Consider the following 18525-nt stretch of genomic DNA (forward strand, 5'->3'; position numbering starts at 1 on the left):
CTCAGCGCCTTTGCCTTTGGCTTCTTAAGGAGAACTTTCCTGTTGGTCGCGTCTTCGTGGGGCCTGTTTATGCCACCCCCTTGCTGTTTACTACACTGGACGTTGGATGCTGAGAGTGAGAGGAGGTGCCGCTTTCGGTTTCGCAAATGACGCACCTTTTGGACTATACGGGCTAGAAGCCTTATTGAACCTTAGTAGCTTTTACCTGGTTGTTTTAGTTTTATTGCTTGTTTTTTGATGTTGTGATGTTTATATACCTTTACTTTGTACGTCGCTCAGAGTGGCTGGGTTTCCAGCCAGATGGGCAACAGATTAAATCGCATAAATAAATAAATAAATAAATAAATAAATAAATGATGAGGTCCATATGCAACAGTTTCTATCCCAGTTGCATGGGTCAGAGGACCAATGAGGGAGATTTAGGGATCAGCTAGCTGTTTCGAAATTTTGGAAAGGTGATCAACAATGAGGTCCCCAAAGTGTTCCACATGAGGCAACCTTGAGCATTACAACCCCTCCAGCAACTGGGGGACATTAAATTTGGCTGTGCTGACCAAGCCACCTTTAAAGCAGCTTCTCTAACTGCAGCTGACCCAGTTTTCAAAGGGGATTTCTTCCACATTGCATTCAGGTATGTTTTCCCCAATATTATCCTTCTAAAACCTTTTCAGGCCTTGCAAGCTTCCACATACTATCAATATAAGCATACCATAAATCTCAGAAATAGTGGCTTTCCTTCTATTAGTTTGCCGAAGGCATTCATCTTCATAAAGTGTTAAAGGCCTATAGCACAGTCCTTTCACAATAGCTTTGCCACTTGATTTTCCAACTGGGAGGGAGGGTGACATTTGCTGTGGTGTTTGGTCCCTCTTAATGCGGTTTCTTCATTCACATTCTCCCACAATAGCACGAAACCTTGCTTTAAGGAAGGAACTCCCACAATGCTGTGGTCAAGTGTGAATGTCATTTGAATATGTCCTTGGGTTTTGAAAACGACAGCATTATTAAAACTATAAATACTTAAGCTAAGCATGTGCAGTACATAACTGCTTTATGGACCAAGTGTGCAATCTCTCTCTCTCTCTCTCTCTCCCCCCCCATGTGTAGTGGAGAGCAGGATACAGAGATTCCTGGAATGATGGGCATGAAGGAGTGTGTCAGGCCATAGCAAGGCCCCCTGCTCTCTCATTGGGCCATGGGGTGCTCCAAGCCCTGCACATATACACTGCATCTGCTGCCAGGACCTAATGGGTTCTGTGCCTCTTACACCCACATAATGTGAACAAGCATCTAAGATGTTGGGTACCAGTGAGCTGTGCAGAGGTGGGGAGATTTATTTTTATTTTATTTATTTTTGCCTTCTAAATGAACTTGATGCCCAATAGCTATCGCTCTTTGACTGATGCAACAACATACTTTCTCCTCTGCAATCCCTTTGCTCATTTGATCATGGGGCTTCCCATGTCCTGTCTTCAACAAAGGGACAGCAGGATTGTTCCCACAGATAACTAGATGGATTTTTAATTTTAAGGATTGAAGCATAGCAGAATTAAAAACAATTTACTAAGGTAATATCTAAAGATAAGAGTGAGGCAGTTAAAACATCCTGACTGCTGAGGTTTGAAACACTGAAATAACATGTAGTCTGAATTTGTAAGAGCATTAAAGCATAAATATGACCCTTTGGTGTTACAACATATAAAAATAATTACCTTTGTACTGAGAGAATTATCCACAATCCTTATTTAAACCATGAGATGTTGTTTACCACAGCCCTATGAGAACATGTCTAAAGTTCTCATGCATCATACCTTCCGTTAGCCATGACAAAGATGACTGTGCAGCGTAACTAAGGAAGTTATTGCCAGAGTTTAATGGCTCAAATGTATGGGCCATTCCTTTTAAACATTCCTCCTACAAAAGTTATTTCCTTCAAATTTAAGTATCTCATAAGACTATACCAGCAGGTATGAAAAAGGAAACAAGACGCAAAATTAGGAAATGGCTCTCATTTTAGTTAACTGTTGAGTATAAAGCCCATTATATCTCCATCCTAAACACCTGCTAATGGTTTTATGCTCTGGTGTCAGCAGTGCACTGATGATACCCAGCTCTATTTCTCTGTAACATCTGAATCAGGAGAGGCTGTGCAAGCCCTGGACTGCTGCCTGGGCTCAGTGGTGGGGCTGGATGAGGGCCAATAAACTGAGTCTAAATCCTAGCAAGACGGAGGCACTGTGGGTTGGTGGCTCCCGAGTTCAGATAATTGGTCAGTTGCCTGCTTTGGATGGGGTTGTACTCTCTCTGAAAGAGCAGGTCTGTAGTCTGGGGGTGCTCCTGGATCCATCTTTCGAGGCCCAGGTGATCTCAGTGGCTAGGAGTGCCTTTTACCAGCTTCAGCTGGTAAGACAACTGCAGCCATTTCTGGACTGGGATAGCCTGACCACTGTGGTCCATGCATTGGTAATCTCCAGGCTGGATTATTGTAATGCACTCTATGTGGGGCTACTCTTGAGGTTGGTCCGGAAGCTGCAACTGGTGCAGAATGCCCACATATCACCCTGCTGCTGAAAATATTGCACTGGCTGCCCATTTGCTACCGGGCCAAGTTCAAGGTTCTAGTGTTGGTATACAAAGCCCTATATAGGTTGTGACCAGGATACCTGAAAGACTGTCTTATCCCTTATATACCCAGTCGATCACTGCGCTCTGCAGGTGAGGGCCTCCTACAGATACTATCTTATGAGGAGGTCCGTTCTGCACAACATAGGAAATAGACCTTTACTGTAGTGGCACCTACCCTTTGGAATTCCCTCTGTTTAAATATTAGACTGGCTCCATCTCTGTTATCTTTTTGGCACCTATTGAAGACCTTCCTCTTTCAACAAGCCTTTTAAGTTGAGACCTTATCCCACCCTGTGCCTGTGTTGGAATTGCTTTTTAATATGTTTTTAAACCTTTTTTTAAAAAAATGTTTTTAACCTTTTTTTAAAAAAAAGGTGTTTTGAAAACTTTAAAAAAAATCTTTTTAAAGATGTTGTGCTTTAATGTATTTTAAAGTCTGTTTTTATGATGTTTTGGAGTATTTTTAGTGCTTTTGTTTGCCGCCCTGGGCTCCTGCTGGGAGGAAGGGCGCAATATAAATCAAATAATAAATAAATAGTGTTAGGGCACGGGTGGGGTCCTCTAGATGTTGCTGGACTATAATTTCTATCACCCCTGACCATTAGCTATGCAGGCTGGGGCTGACGGGAACTGGAGTCCAACAACACTTGGAGGGTCATAGGTTAGCTACCCCTGCCCTGGACTATAACAGAGGGGTGGCCTTCTAAACATTGGACTCCAGTGCTCATCAGCCTCAGCCAGCATAACTGATAATCAGGGATGCTAGGAGTTGCAGTCCAGCAACATCCTGGAGAAGCCAACGTTTTCTGAACTCTCCATTTCCAAATTCATATGAGGAGTTCAGAATACAGAATCCCCTGTTTGGAGGGCTTCACCCAATTACAAGCCAGGCGCAGACTCCTCTGAATTTTGGTCCCATTTGTAATGGAGTAAAACTGTTATTAGCTGGCCCTCTGTATCAGTTCTCCCTTTCAAGCAAACACTCGTTTTTTGGAAAGGGGGAAGGAGTAACTAGAAGTAGGGAAGGTTCACTAAAGACACTCATCTTTTGTGCATGAAAGCTGAGGACATGCCAAAACACATGTGTTAGCCTTTGAGATGCCACAAAATGTTTTGCTGATTTTCTTCATTAACTGGAAAAGATTTTCCTGACAGCATCATTTTCTGCTTGGGAGCACATGAGATGCATAGTTTCCTCTGCCTCCTGATTCAGTTTGAAATAAAGAGACCAGCAAGGCCTCTTCTACCTCTACTTATCCTTTCCCTTCTTATGGGGTTAGTATTTTTCCCCTGGCAAGGATATGGGGAGACTGGCAGGGAATTGAGGAGAAGTTTCACCCATTTGTCTTCTTCCTGAGTTTTTTTTTTTTTGAAAACTCAAAAACAGGGTATTTTCCTTACTAGCATTTTGCAGGAAAACTTGGGGATGGGGAGGAGAGACAGATTCTCAAGCAATTTGAGGGGAATTTGCCCATGATTTCAACAGAGCTCCCTAAAATGTTTTCATATGTTCTCTGTATCCTCTTGGAAGCACAGCCACTTCTTACCGGTTAAGGTTCAACCTTGAAGTTAAGGATGATTTCTGCAAAGGAAGAAATGGCTACCCAACAGAGATTCCATTTAGTCTTTGGTCTTTGCCAATGCCAGGGCATAAAAACGTTTGCAAACATTTAAGGAAGCTGGCTAACTTTGATACATTTGGGAGGGAACTGAGATTAACAGCGCAAGCCTACACATGTCTTCTCAGAAGTGAGTTCCATCTGGTTCAATGGGGCCAGGTAAGTGTTTATGAGAGTTCAGGCTTATAGTCCAAGTCTAACCATGTTTCCTCAGCAATAGCAATGGGTCTCTTCCAAATAAATAAGATTAGGATTGCAGTTTGTTGGAACTATGCATTGATTATAATGTGCGGCTGCCAGTGAAAATGACAACCATGTGATTTATTCCACCCACATTTAGGCTGCCACTGATGTGGGTGGAGAAATTCACTTGGACATAGGTAAGTGGTCTTCAACATTATAGAGGTGGAGGGAGAAATTAAACTGGTGGCTGCTGTTTTCTGTGGCAACTATGTGTTTTATGTGACGTGTAGTTTTGGCCTTAAACCTCCAGATCTGGGCTCCATTCTTATTATTTCCTTTTGGCAGATAGTGCAAGAGATCTCTTTTCCATTGCTTGAAATCATCTAAACCTATCCCGTGTCTTGTGTTTTATCAGAAACCATTCTCTGTCTGCTTCATTTCGGTCTCTTACATTTTATTAAATGTAAAGGGAAAATGAGCTTTCTGTAGGGGTTTAATTGTTGCAAAATAGCAAATTGGTGAACTTCCTTCTCTCTCTCCATAATTTATTAATTACCCTGTCAATTTAAGTTGCAAAAATCCTATAACAGATTTGCAAAATAAGGGAGGGGACATATGCAAGTGATTTTAATATGTATACTGGAGAAAGTGCCAGAAATGAAGCAACGCTGCTATACTGTCCAGAAGCAACAGCATGATTTTAATTAAGCCAGAAATTAGTCTTCTATTACAGCACTTGTAAACTATGGGAAATTGTTAAGCACATACTAATTGGTACAGCCTTACATCATGCCCTTCTGGTGAGTCCTAGAAATGAATCACGGACACAGAAGACATCTCAGGCTTATAGAGAAGAAAACAAAGGATTGCTTTCCACCCTGCAGATCTGCTGCGCTTACAGTGTGTACTGATTGTATCAGAACACTCATTTTGCCAGCTGCATACTTCACAGCCCAAGATGATTTACTCCATCTTGGATGCAGAGCAACTGAAAGGATGATTTACTATTCTTTTTCTCCCAGCCACATACTGGGAGATTTGCGAATGTCTGAGCATATTTCATAAAGCTGGGGCCAGATTACAGAACATGGGGGCTTTTAAGGGATGAGGTGGGGAATGACCCTGGGAAAGGAGGCCCAGGTTAGGGGCTAAACCTAAATCATGTTGTATTCCTACCCCTCTCACTGTAAACGAGAGATTGGCTGCTTTTAGACTGCCACTGTTTTGTAGGTAGGATTCAATCATATACCAGCAAATGTAGATTACACAGTTAAAATGGATTTGACACTCTTTCACACAAACATGCTTCCCTACGGAAATTTGGACTTTTTGTGGTCAGGAAAAGGAGGGGGAAATCTACATGCAAAAACAGGCTGGTCTCCATGCAAACGGCCCCGTTTCTCCACTATACAGATAGGGTCCTGGTAAGTATAAAGAATCAGGCCACTGTCTGCTTTAAATGTCTTTGCTATGGATGGATACCTGTGCAACTGAACTTCAGTAGTTGCTGGTCTTCTTGAGATTGGGAGGATAATACAAATGAGGCTAATTAACTAAAATTCCAGGTCTTCAACATCTGTTCAATGCACTGCACCATTTATTCTGCTGTATTTGTTGTGTTCCATCATTCTCCAAGGAGGTCAGAGCAACATACATAGGATTTTCTGATGGTTTCCCATCCAGACAAAGATTATGCCTCAGAAATGGAACTACAACAGCGTAACGAGATAATGTTACCATATAATTTACTACACATCTGATGTGTGGCAAAAATTCCATTTATCACTTCATGAAATGGTACAACCAGGCTACTCTGGAGTGAGGGAGGTTCAATGAGACCATTCTCTGTAACTTGTGTTGTGTTACCTGCAGTGGACTCTTCCAAATGACCTGTTTATTTGTTTTCACAAAGCTCATTCACACTGCAGTTTAAAGATTTGAAGCTGCTGGTCAGTGTCCACACAATGTCCTCTTCAACCAAGTGGCAGCCCACACTCCACTTCCCCACCCCTCGCTAAATTTGGAGTTTCCCAATCTGTGGACAATCTGATAAGGGAAGAAAATCCAATATAAAAACACTTGCTACCCAGCTGTGGACATCCTGAAGCACACTTTAGGTGAATTGGTTTTCCATGTGTGGCAACATTTTTGTGAGTACTGCTCTATCACCACACCCCCTACTTCCATTCTGATTCCAACAGCCCAATAGAAAGGATGCAACCTGCTTTTTTCCACTCGTGAAACAGATCTTTTGCACAGAACTGCTCTTGCACAAAATAACTTTATTAAAAATAGAAATAAAAATTGCCCTTGCAGGTACAGGAGATTGGAAAGGAAAAGGGAAGGAGAGGAAGTGGCACCCTTTCATGGGAGAGACTCCAGATCTTTGCTTGGCTTGAAGCAACACACATATTTTATTTTATTTTTGACTGCTCTTTTGTGCAAGTTTGGTTTTGTGTAAATCTGTGTAAATCTGGTATTAAAAAGAAAATCATTTTTTTAAATATACCAGTGTGTATATTAATGCCAAACAAGCCTCATGTGTGTCAGGCCATCAGAGGGTCCAATTCACTTGTGCTAGTTGCATGGTAGAACCTGCAAATAAGAGGCTATCATCAAGTATGTCTAAACTAGATTTCTGTTTAGCTCCCTCATGAAGCACATTCTTATGCATGTTTACTCAGTATTCACACTGCCTTCGGTGAGGCTTGTTTGGCATTGCAGCCTTAAAATTGCAGAGGTGACACAACTGCTAATTTTCAGGATTTCTTTTCATTAAATTAGGCATCACCTTCCTCTATCCAAGACACACCGAGTGTATTAATATGCTACCTAAATACCACTATGAATATGTTGGGCCCTTTATAACATGTCACAATCTTGTTGAGCTTTCATAGAAATATGTTAGGGTTATCAGACCTCCGTTTTTCAGCCGGAGACTCCGGTTTCTGGGGGTCCCCTCTGGGTCTCCGGGTGACTCACCTTAATCTCTGGACTTTCAGCTTTCATTTAAAAAAAAAGTTTCTAGGTGGTCTGGTTCCAGAGATATACACCAAAATGTCAGCTGACAAACCCCACAACTTCTTAGTTGCTCTACATTCTGCTGTAATCCCTGCCCTTTCAGGTTTGTAGCCAATAAGAAGTCAGGGTTTTGACTAACAAGGAATTATAGAGCCAAAAACTAATAAGAGTCAAATTGAATTGTCTGCCTTCAAGTCGATTCTGACCTATAGCAACCCTATGAACAGTGTTTTCATGTTAAGCGGTATCCAGAGGGGGTTTACCATTGCCTTCCTCTGAGGCTGAGAGGCAGTGACTGGCCCAAGGCCCAGAAAACATGCTTTTTCCTGCTTTTCTGAACATCTCGCAGATTGAATAAGTAAGCTTTCAGTCTTTTTCTCTCTCGTGTGTAGAAGTCAGACAGGTTTAAATTTTGAAGAGGGCAGTGTTTTGCAAACTTCCCAAATTGAAGCTTTAATCCAGTACTTGCTTTCCAGAGTAAACATACCCAGAGTAAACCCCATTGAATTCAATAGGACTTCCTTTTGAGTAGACATGATTAGGATTGTGCTGTAAATTGATGGGGCTTTTGAGTGAACATAGGAAAGAATTGTGTTTGTGTTGTATATCTTTCTCTCCTCCAATCCTATTTTTAAAGCAATTAGGCAGGGCTTACTTAGGTATCACTGTTTTTATTATGTAGGAAACTAATACTGATTTTTTTAATGTTCTACAATGATCAACCGGTTTTCACAATAAACCATTATATGGGGTGTATGTATTTTTACATCTCCAGTGTGTGTGTATATATGGGAATCTTTCCAACAAACCTGTGAGGCAGGGTTGCAGTCTGGAAACAAAGGCAGCTCACAATAAGAAATAAATCCCTTTAAAATCCAATAACTATAAAAACAAGTATAAACAGTTGCAAAACAGCTTAAAGTGGCAAGATTCTGAATTTTGGGTTGTGTGAATGAAGTTCTTTATCGCTTGAGGTTGCAGTTCTGTCCCTGTTTGAGTAAGCCCCACTGAATACATTGGGACTTGCTTCTGAATAAATAAACGTAGGATTGCACTATAAATATCTTTACAGGTTGTGTAAATAATAAACATATTTGATAGTCGTGCTTATACGAATATTTCTTCATTTTTCATATTTTTTGGTTAGGAATCCTGACTGGTTGTGGGATGCTTAGTTTTCTGACTTACTCGTAGGAATCTTGTTGTGGCTGGTATGGTATTACATTTAAGAAATCATCACTGTCTTTTGTTCTTCTTTTTCTATTTGCATTTCATTTACCTTTATCCTCACTCTCTTTCATCCATAGAAGCAACAACAGTGGTTCCATGCGCTCCGCTCAACCTTCTTAAACCCACTGATGATGCACCTTGTTATTTGTTTCTTGTCCAATAGTGGTAAAAGAGAATTCGCATACTGGGCAGCATGGCTGCAAATGTTGTTGTTCCCAAGCTGCTGCCTATGAAAGTACACCAAATCATGTGTGCTTTCTCTCTGTCAATTATATTCACTGGAATTGGGTTGGCTGATGAAGTGAGTTTATAGCAGCCCACAGGGGAGACAGAAAAGGGTAGAGAATCTTCTTACTCATTACTCAGGCCTCTTTCTGAAGTGAAGGGTCAAATCTGTAAAGAAATTTGGAAGTTAAAAGGTAGGGGCAGGGCATTCCAGGCAGGGGGTTGCCAACCCTACTTGGATATGGATGTCTTTGCAAAGGATCCCTAGTCAAGCTTTATCAACAACACAATCCAAACCATATATACTGAGAAGTAAGTTCTATTGAGTTCTATGGGGCTTAGTCCCTTAGTAGGTGTGTTTAGAATTGCAGCCTTTGGGGGCATCCATCTTTACTCCTGAGTGCTCCCATCTAACATCACACTAGGCTCTTTCTTCCTACAATGGCCTTCTGGTGACTGGCCTGGCCTGAGGGCACTTGAACCCTTTTTGCCAGAAGCGAATTGGCTAGATTAAATGTTCCCTAGCCAGGCTCCGTCTTTTAGCTAAGATTTCTATCTTAATTTCCAATCAGATAAATGTTTTTGTATGAATTGTATGCGCCAAGCAACTGTGGTTGATGCTTAATGTATCATGCTTACTGACATCACTTGAACCTGCCCCATGATGTCACTTGGACCCACCTCATGATGTCACTTGAATCCACCCTGTGATGTCACTCAGACCCGCCCCCAAAATCTCAGGGTTTGGGATGCTTCTGACCTGGCATCCCTAAAATACACAGTGATAAATCTTTTCACATCAGCTATACTTTTCCATGAGTAGTATTTTGATGTCTAACCATCTGTATTATCTTTGAGAGAAGCCTTCCTTTGTCAACGATGATTGTATGTCGTACAGCTGAGGAAAAAACAGAGGGTATGGGTTTTTGTTTTGTTTTGTTTGCAAGAGAGCGGGTGGAGTGAGGGGCAACAAAGAAGGGGAGCCTGGGCCTGATCTGGGCATGAAGGTGATGTGCCTGGGCCTGAATATACAGAGAGTCCTGCTGGATTAGCACAAAGAGCTGAATCTGTTTCAACATTCTGTTGCCCCCAGTGGTCATGGCCAATCTGATGCCCCTGGGAAGCCCACAAGCAGGAATCATGATGATAACAGATCTCTCCTGTTGTTGTTCCCAGCAATGGATATTCAGAGGCATGCTGAAGGTAGCATATAGCCATCATCATTGCCAAGCAGTCATTGATGGTTTTATCCTCCATTAATTTCTCTAACTTCCTTTTAAAGTCGTCTAAATTTCCTAACGTGAAATGATTTTTGTTGCTGGTATTTATTTATTTAGAATACACCTATCCCACTTTATAGCCCTAAGAGTCTCTTAAATTGGCTTACCAAAAATAAATTAAAAATCTCACTGTAAAAAGGACATCCACTTCTTGTATCAGGAACAGATGTGAGAGAAAGAGAGGGTGGGGGAGTGTAAGAGAATACTAAGGTTGCAGCCTTTTGCACTCACGTGTGAGAAACAAAAACAGAGAATTTTGTGGCTCAGAGACAGATTCAGAGACTGACAATCCGGTAATAGTGTCCTGTGGTCAAATGCCACTAGAGCAGTATGGGAAGTGATCAAGGGGAAATAGCAACTATAGTGCTCTTCTGACATCAGAAGTAGTCCTAAGAGAGATAATTATAGGATATATGAAAGAACTAATACCTATTGTTGAATATTTTCCATTATTAAGTTCTATATCAAGCTGGATATGAAGAATTATTAAAATCTAGGAATATTTTGCAAGTTTTGGAAACAAATACTCTGGAAGGACAACAAATGCATCAGCTAGCAGATTTCACTCATACGTAGATATGGACATAACTGCATGTATGTTCCCTGTAGACATAAATGGCCAAAAGGATGGCATAGCAGTCTATTCTTTGTGGGAGGTGCCTAGTTGGATCTATTGGAGTCTCGACAATTGAGGTTCTCTAACCTCTGAAAATCACCATTGACTATTATATCTAATTCTAGAGACACAGGTCAATAGAAGTAATTTCTTAAGTCAATAAAGCAACTGTCAAACACATTTTTGAACTTCACCATTTTCCTTTGGATTCATTGAGGTATTGCTATGCCCAAAAGCAATCAACAAGCTCATTGGAGTTATGAAAGATGAACAGCTATTTGGAAATTTAGTCATCTTTGAAGGGTCCAAAGTAAAAAGTAATCAGCATATTATATTGGCTTGCAGATTGAAAGAGGGAAAAGATATAATAGATGGGGAAATAATTGTTCAGATATAAATGAATGAACGTTATATTGACAACATTATAGTAATTCATCATTCTCACAATATTCTTTAAATATTAGAACAAGATATTAGACTGGTTATTAAACAATAATACTCTCATGGACCTTTGGTCTGATCCAGCTGAGTGCTCTGTATCTTCTTAAGTTATGTTGCAAGATCATAAAATATGTTCAAATCAGGAAATCATGTTGTCAGTACAAGCAGTGATTATCTCATTCTTTTAATACATTCAGATTAGACCTTTTAAAGTAATAAAGCAGGGAGGAAGTTAAGCATACTGACAGAATTTGAAGGCATTTTTTTTTAAAAAAAAGGCTTGATAAAAAGCAAATTGTTTTAAGAACTGGGAAACTGATCAGCTATTCAACAACTGCTGGGTGAATTTTAAAGCATTTTTTAAAAGTGAAATAGATATGATGGTAAAAAGATTTTATTGGTGATGCACTTACAACTAAAGACTTTTTTAATTAAAAAACAAACACCAGAAAAATGACATGCATAGCCTATAAACTAATTATTCCCATGGACCTATTTCTCCTGGCTTATGTTAAAACTTAACACAAGTGGAATTTGAATGTGTGTGTGTAGGGGAGAGGTGTTAAACAGAAAGGCTGTGTCACCATTGGGTGGGGCTATTTTAACACCTCTTGCAGATTCCTGTATTAAAATCCTTATTTTTGTAAACAATTTTGTTCTAGTCAGGTTACGCTATAAATGGCTCATCTCTGCATTCACAGAACTCCATAACTCTGTGTTAAACAATTATCCTAAGAACCATGTGTAATTTGCACCCTGTCCGGTAACATAGTAACAGTAGCAAAGATCACTACAGGGTTTTTTTCCTGATCCCTTGATGCAAGGGCTTTCATTAAATATCTCATCACAAATGCATAAATCAGCCAGAATCTCAGAAGTGTTCAGCAACTCTATCTACAACCCACTTAAACCAAAGTACTTAGATTCAAGCCAGTTTTGGACTTCCGGGAAGGGTGACTTAGCCTGTGCCTGCTTTTGAGACGGGCTCCTGCCTCAAAAGAAGCTTATTCAGATATATCAGTCAGTTTTTTCTTTTTTTTTTGACTGATTAAACTTCTCCCGGGTAGGGAGAAACGAAGAGATTAACCTCAAAGCCTATTTTTGTTGGGACGACCAGATCTCATTAATTTATGGGACGAGGTCCAGCCGACGAAGGTGGGACGGATTTTCAACAGCAAGCTCTATCTGTTAAAGCGAACGTTCATCTTATCTTCTAAGAGAGAACGCACTAACAGGCAAGCACCCTTCTTTCTATATTTTTCTTTTACTTGACTTAAATTGTTGCTGTTTAAAAGAGATTTGCCAGATTGATCAGTTTTTGACATCTCACTGGGGAGCCATAACTTCTCTCTGCTACGCACTAATTAATAGCTTATCTCTGTTTTTGTTGCAAAAAGCTGTCCTGGATTTGCATTCTAAAGATATACACAGAAGAGGGATTTCTATTCCAGATTTTTATTTTGAAAAATATTATACTGTTTTGAGACTACTCTCTTTTTGGTCTATTTTATTTTGACGAATCTGTTTCTTGACGATTGCCATTAATTGTTTCGATCCTGGGAACTGCATTTTGTTTACTTAACTATTGGAGAGATAAGGCTGTCTGCTCTGTTTATACTGTGATGTCACCAAGTTTGGAGAATTAACCCAATTGTTGCTGAAATAAGAAGTGGTTTTCCTATATTTTTCTTTTAAAATGGCAATTAAGAAAGTGGCTGAAAATCTGGAAATAACTATGTTTCAGAAAATAATGGATGAGATTGAGATAATGAAAATTGAATTGAGTAAAATGAAGCAGGAGATTAAAGATATAAGGGTCCCTGTGAGAGAGATGACCCTGGAAGGGGTCCCTGTGAGAGAGGAGACCCCGGAGATTGGAACAGGGGTCCCTGTGAGAGAGGAGACCCTGGAGACTGGAATAGGGGTCCCTGTGAGAGAGGAGATCCCGGAGATTGGAACCAACGTGGAACAGGAACAAGATTTGGAGTCTATGGACTTTAGAAATAAAATCTATTGTTTGGAACTCAATGTTATCTCTGAAGAAATGAATGAAGATTCTAGAGATAAAGTTATCAATGGCATGGATAATCTTCTGGACTGGAATGATGTGATGGAGCCCAATATAGAGAAAATCTATGGAATTAACTGCAGCCATGTGACAATGGAAAAACTTTTAAGAGATGACCCAGTGTATTTTGAAAAAAAGAACAGAGATATGATTTTACAGCAGTATTTCAGCAACCTATTCAGAATGGATGGCAAGAAAATATTTGGGATAGAGGTAATTCCCATCAGACTCTTACTATATGACTATGGCTTTGACAGCAAGATTATTATGGAATACTGATAATGGAAGATTGGATATTGAAATTACTGGACTTAACAAGACTACTGAAGATGGAAGATGGAAAATGGAACTAATAGAGATAATAGAACAATGGCTACTGAAATTATTGAACCTAACAGATTCTGATGTGATGGATTAATTGAAATGTTTATTTTGACTATGGTTATGACAATAAGATTATCATAATTAGTAATGAGATGGATTAATCGATATGCTTATCTGGAAAAAAAAATTGATAGATATATTTCTTAAAGAATTGAAACCTCTCTTTGACTTTTTGTGGAAAGAATAAAGTAATGTTTATGAGATTTGATGATTAAGTAAGATAACTACTGGAGGAAAGTGATTTTATAATATGACTTAAGAGACAGGATTGTTATATATTATAGACTTATAACTGATTTGATCTTTGACAAATGGGAAGTCAATATTTTACTCTTTATTTTTTATTTTTGTTTTTTTTTTCTTTTTTTCTTTTTTTCTTTTTGTTTAACTATTTTTGATTTTGTTTTTTGTCTTTGAATGTTTTATGATTTTGTCTTGTATGTTTTATGAAAATCTGAATAAAAATTATTGAAAAAAAAAAAAGATTCAAGCCAGTTTTGTTTCCGTTCCAGTTGTGCCATTTTCAAATGTGATTTGCAGCACAACTGTAAGATTTGCTGTCCCAGCAATAAAAGTATTTGGAATGGAAATGTACTGAATAGTGTGTCAGTGTAATGCAGGCTTGTAAATAACCAATTGCCTGGCTGCTTGTGGTAAGAACTGCCTCCAGGCAACTAGGTAAAGAAATGAACATGATTTATGAATCAAATGAAGCTGCAGCTTCTCCTTCTTGAATCTATGGGTGGAGCAACGTTGGTCTTCCCCTTGCTGTGATGTATGCTGGCTTCTGTGATGGATGAAAGGAACATCTAGGAACATTTAGGCTGATGTGGGACACCATAGTTGGAACAGTGTGGATTGAACTGAAGGCCATCAGGCAGCTGGATGAGGAAGGCCCTGGGGAGTGGGCTACACTGGAAGCAGAGGTCTTGATGAAGGGCTACAAAGTCTGTGGGACCAAAAAACCCAACACATCATAAGATTTTGTTGGATGCAAGATTTGAGTTACTGTTTGGTGAATGTAACCGGCCAGTTGCAGTGCCCCTGAATCCTCTGTGAAGGTTGAAGAGTCATCTTTTTTCTTTGTTCTCCAATGCTGGTGTCCACTGTAGGTGTCCATTTTTAGTAGTGGCTTCCTTTCAATAGTTAATTCCAATTGAAACAGGCTTAAGATGTTGCATACATGCTTTTATTGTAATATCCATGTGAATTTTTAGGTATGTTTTATAATGGTTATATTCCTTTTTTGGTATATGATTCACTTTGTCTTCCTTTTATGTACGTTGTTTAGAGGTTTATTGCTCAATTATGTTACTTAAAATGTGGATTATTGTTTTTCTTATTATTAGCAACTGTATTGAATGTAGAATTTATATTGATTTTTGTTGAAATATAAACCACTGAGAATTCTTTCAAATATAAAGTAGTATATAAATAAATTTATGTACACATTGTGGGCATAAGGACAAATAACTGTAAGTCGCTTTGGGATAATGTTTCATTGTAAGCGAAAAATAGCAGCAGCAGCAGCAGCAGCAGCATTTGTGGCCTTACTTGCAATGTTCTAATGTTACTACATTTGATGTTTATGTAGAAGCGGTAGGCAAATGTGCCAGTGCATGCATCAAGGATTGACTGCTAAGTTGTGATCCTCAAGTTGTTTATTCCTGAGTAATGCTATTAATATAATTGTATTAAAGAAAAATGCTTTGGCGTGAAGCTTCTTTTCCCACTCCAGATTGGTAGGAACTCCAGGGAGCAATGGAAAACTCTACCATTCTGGAGAAAGATCAGCCAGGCTGCACCAAAGAATAGGAAAGAAAATTTGTGCTGCTGAATTTGTGGGAAATATAAGAAAGTAATGCTGTTGTATATGTTGGATTTCTCCTCCATGGCTTTGTCAGATTAGTACTTTGAGTTACAAGGTCCAGATGCTGAGGAGGCTCTGCCACTAAGAAAAAGGAAAACTGTGAAAAAAGGAAAATTCCACCAGTTGTGGCTTCTTCTGTTATAGAACAGTGTGATGGAGAAAAGCTTATTGAACTTCTTAGGGTATGAACTTTGCAGATCTAATCAAGAGTATTCCCTTCTAATAAAGTACTCTTGGTAACTATGGATGTAGGAGTTGGAACCTTCAATTAACCTCTGTAAGAACACATTATGAGTTTAGTCATCTCCCCTTTTTGAGGGGTGGGAAATGCAAACTCATTAAAATTACTTAGTGAACTTTATAAGACCTTTTTTCGGGAGAGATCAGCAGATTTGGGTCTTGCAAGATAAGCCAAAATTTTATTCCATTTTGCTGTACATATTTGATTAAGTGATTGCAGACACAGGTCTTAAATAGGAATCACAACTTCTATAGCATCTTTTTTTTAACATTTAAAAAGTTTATGGTTGGCAGGGCCTTGGAAAGAGGGATGATGGAAGTCAAAAAGGAACAAAAACATCTAAATTAAAAGCAGAAATCTATTAGACCACCAGGTTGGCTAACAAAGCAAATTTTTGTTTAAATTAATGATTGGGAATTTTGCCCTAAATTGTTATAAACTTGGCTCTTCTGCACTTGCATATGTTCCTGCAGCTCTCCCAAATCATTTGGTCTTTTAATTTATCAAGGGGCTTATTAATGGACATTTTTGTGTGCCTGCAATTCCGTTGATTCCTCTGGGGACGTTTGGTGCCCCCTTCCCAGGATAAGATTCAACAAAAGCGGCTAGAGGAAGCCTTAATTAAATGTCTGGTTTCAATGGGATTACTGCCTGATTAATCCTGCCTCTGTCTGCTTGTCAATCATGCTTGTCATTATAATTGTCAGCTATATAGCCACTAACTATGTGAAAACTCAATCCGGTTACTCTTTATTTAAATGTGTAGTTTTAGCTTAATTGATTTGTTTTACATATGTCTCAAAGAAACCTGCTTTCCATCCCCAAGTATCTGCTACTGCACTCTGTTTGTTGGGAAGGAGATCTGATCCAGCTCCATTCTACTTTATTTTAATGTGTGCAGACTTACTCACTAAAAAGTCCCACTAAGTTTTAATGAGTTTGCTCCCCAGCAAGTGTGCATAAAATCACACCCTTTCCATATAACCTCCCTCAAGTCACTCATATTCTGTGCAGGCCTACTGATTTTCACGTTTTAAAGTTGCAAGTCCTCTGTCATGGTATGAAACTATGCAGCATAGCCAGTGATGCTTAGCAGGGTTCCTTCTTCACTGTTACACAGTAATTTCCAAGTTTATTTTAACACGTCTGACCTGTCTTTCTCTTAGTCCCATATCTCTGTTTGGTTATCATCTAGTCCCGATCATCCCACCACCACTAGGATTCCCAGCTTGCAATTTTCGCAGCTCAGTAATTGAAAGAGGAGATGAGACAGCTTTGCCATCTCTCCCCACATACTCTGCAATCCTCCTCAGTCCTCTCTTCTGCCCTCTTCACCAGTTATAATGGGTAGGACTTTATCTGAGCTAGAGGTAGGGGAAAACAGGGAGAAACTGGCAGGTGGCACTACAGCTACATCATTTTTTCTCCTACTAAGGAAATGTATATATTAACTGCATTCTGAATAATGTTAAGAATCCTTATAGGGAAAGTGATAGACATTTAATAATAAGCTGACCCTGTTTTCCCTATTTCCAGTTGTCTGCAATATCTTGACTTCTTCATTTTTAGCATCTTTTAGTCATCTTCTGACCATAGCTAGTGTGCCCGCGCCTTCAAAACCAAGCTAACAATCTCTTTCTTGGCCTTCCCTCTCAAGTTGCATTCTGCAGCTAAGGCTAATGTTTTACTGCTGTTGTCTTTCAACAAAAGGAGCACTCACTTGAATGGTAATGTAGCCACTACAGATCTGATTTTTGTGTGACTTTCTCCATATGCAGTTACATGTCACTTACATGGTGGTAGTTAACTTGCAAGTGAGGAACTTGTTTGTGAAAGCTCCTGGTTTCTTTGAGTCCAGGATCCTCAGAATAGTTCATCTATCACAAGCCATGCCCATGGATGGATGGATGCATGGTAAGACAATTTCAGACATGCCAAAGATCCCAATAGGTTTTCTCAGGAGGAGTGCAGCACGTTCACAAGTTCCCCTGAGTTCAATAAGGCTTACTCCTCCAAATGAAGAGTGCATAAAATTCCAGCCTTACAATCTGATCTTATGCATGCTTAGTTGCTTTTATTGAGACTGCAATCCAATGCACACTTACCTGAGAATAAGTCCTATTGAACCTAGTGGACCTTACTCCATAATTATGTTTAGGATTTTACCATGCAGCCTGGGCCTATGCAGTTAGGCATGCTTAAGCCTAAACGGATTGATTTCAGTAAGCCTTATGGAATAGGATCGTGCTGTTACTGTGGGAATCTACCAGCGACGAGTGCGGAACCTGTTTAGGATGTCAGGGCTCAGCCTGGAATTTGGGCAAAGTAGTAAAAGGGTACCTCTGGACGTGTGCTGAATTTCTTTCCTTCAGCCCCAAGTAACTGCCTTCATGGTAGATATCTAGAACTAGGATGCAGGCTTTCTAGAGTGCTTGAACCCTAGAGACTGCTCTTTTTAGAAATTAAACCGTTGAGTTTGTATGTTTGCATAGTTCGCCAGATTAATTCCAAACGCGTTTTACAAAATTACCCCCTTGGGAAAGTTTCCTTTCAAGGAGAGAAGGGAGACAGTGAAAATATCCCTTGAAGAGAAAATACTTTTACTACTGTAGGAAAACTCGGACTACTTGCGTGAAAGCATACAGGGTCCAAGAGTGTGCTGTGTCTTTAAACGGCACCAGCCCTTTCCTGGTTTGTCCGGCTGGGGAGATGATTGACACTG

At 39.6% G+C, this 18525-nt stretch overlaps 1 long non-coding RNA gene across 1 annotated transcript in view; it reads left to right on the forward strand.

The window, feature by feature from the left end:
* Window positions 1–4628, forward strand: part of LOC133366453 (uncharacterized) — a 31655-nt gene extending 27027 nt beyond the window's left edge. Inside the window, exon 3 of the long non-coding RNA XR_009758405.1 lies at window positions 4585–4628. This is a non-coding gene — a long non-coding RNA (uncharacterized LOC133366453). The remainder of the gene's footprint in view (window positions 1–4584) is intronic.
* Window positions 4629–18525: the final 13897 nt, after the last annotated feature.

The sequence above is a fragment of the Rhineura floridana genome, chromosome 1 (genome assembly GCF_030035675.1).
Source record: "Rhineura floridana isolate rRhiFlo1 chromosome 1, rRhiFlo1.hap2, whole genome shotgun sequence".
NCBI lineage: Eukaryota > Metazoa > Chordata > Lepidosauria > Squamata > Rhineuridae > Rhineura > Rhineura floridana.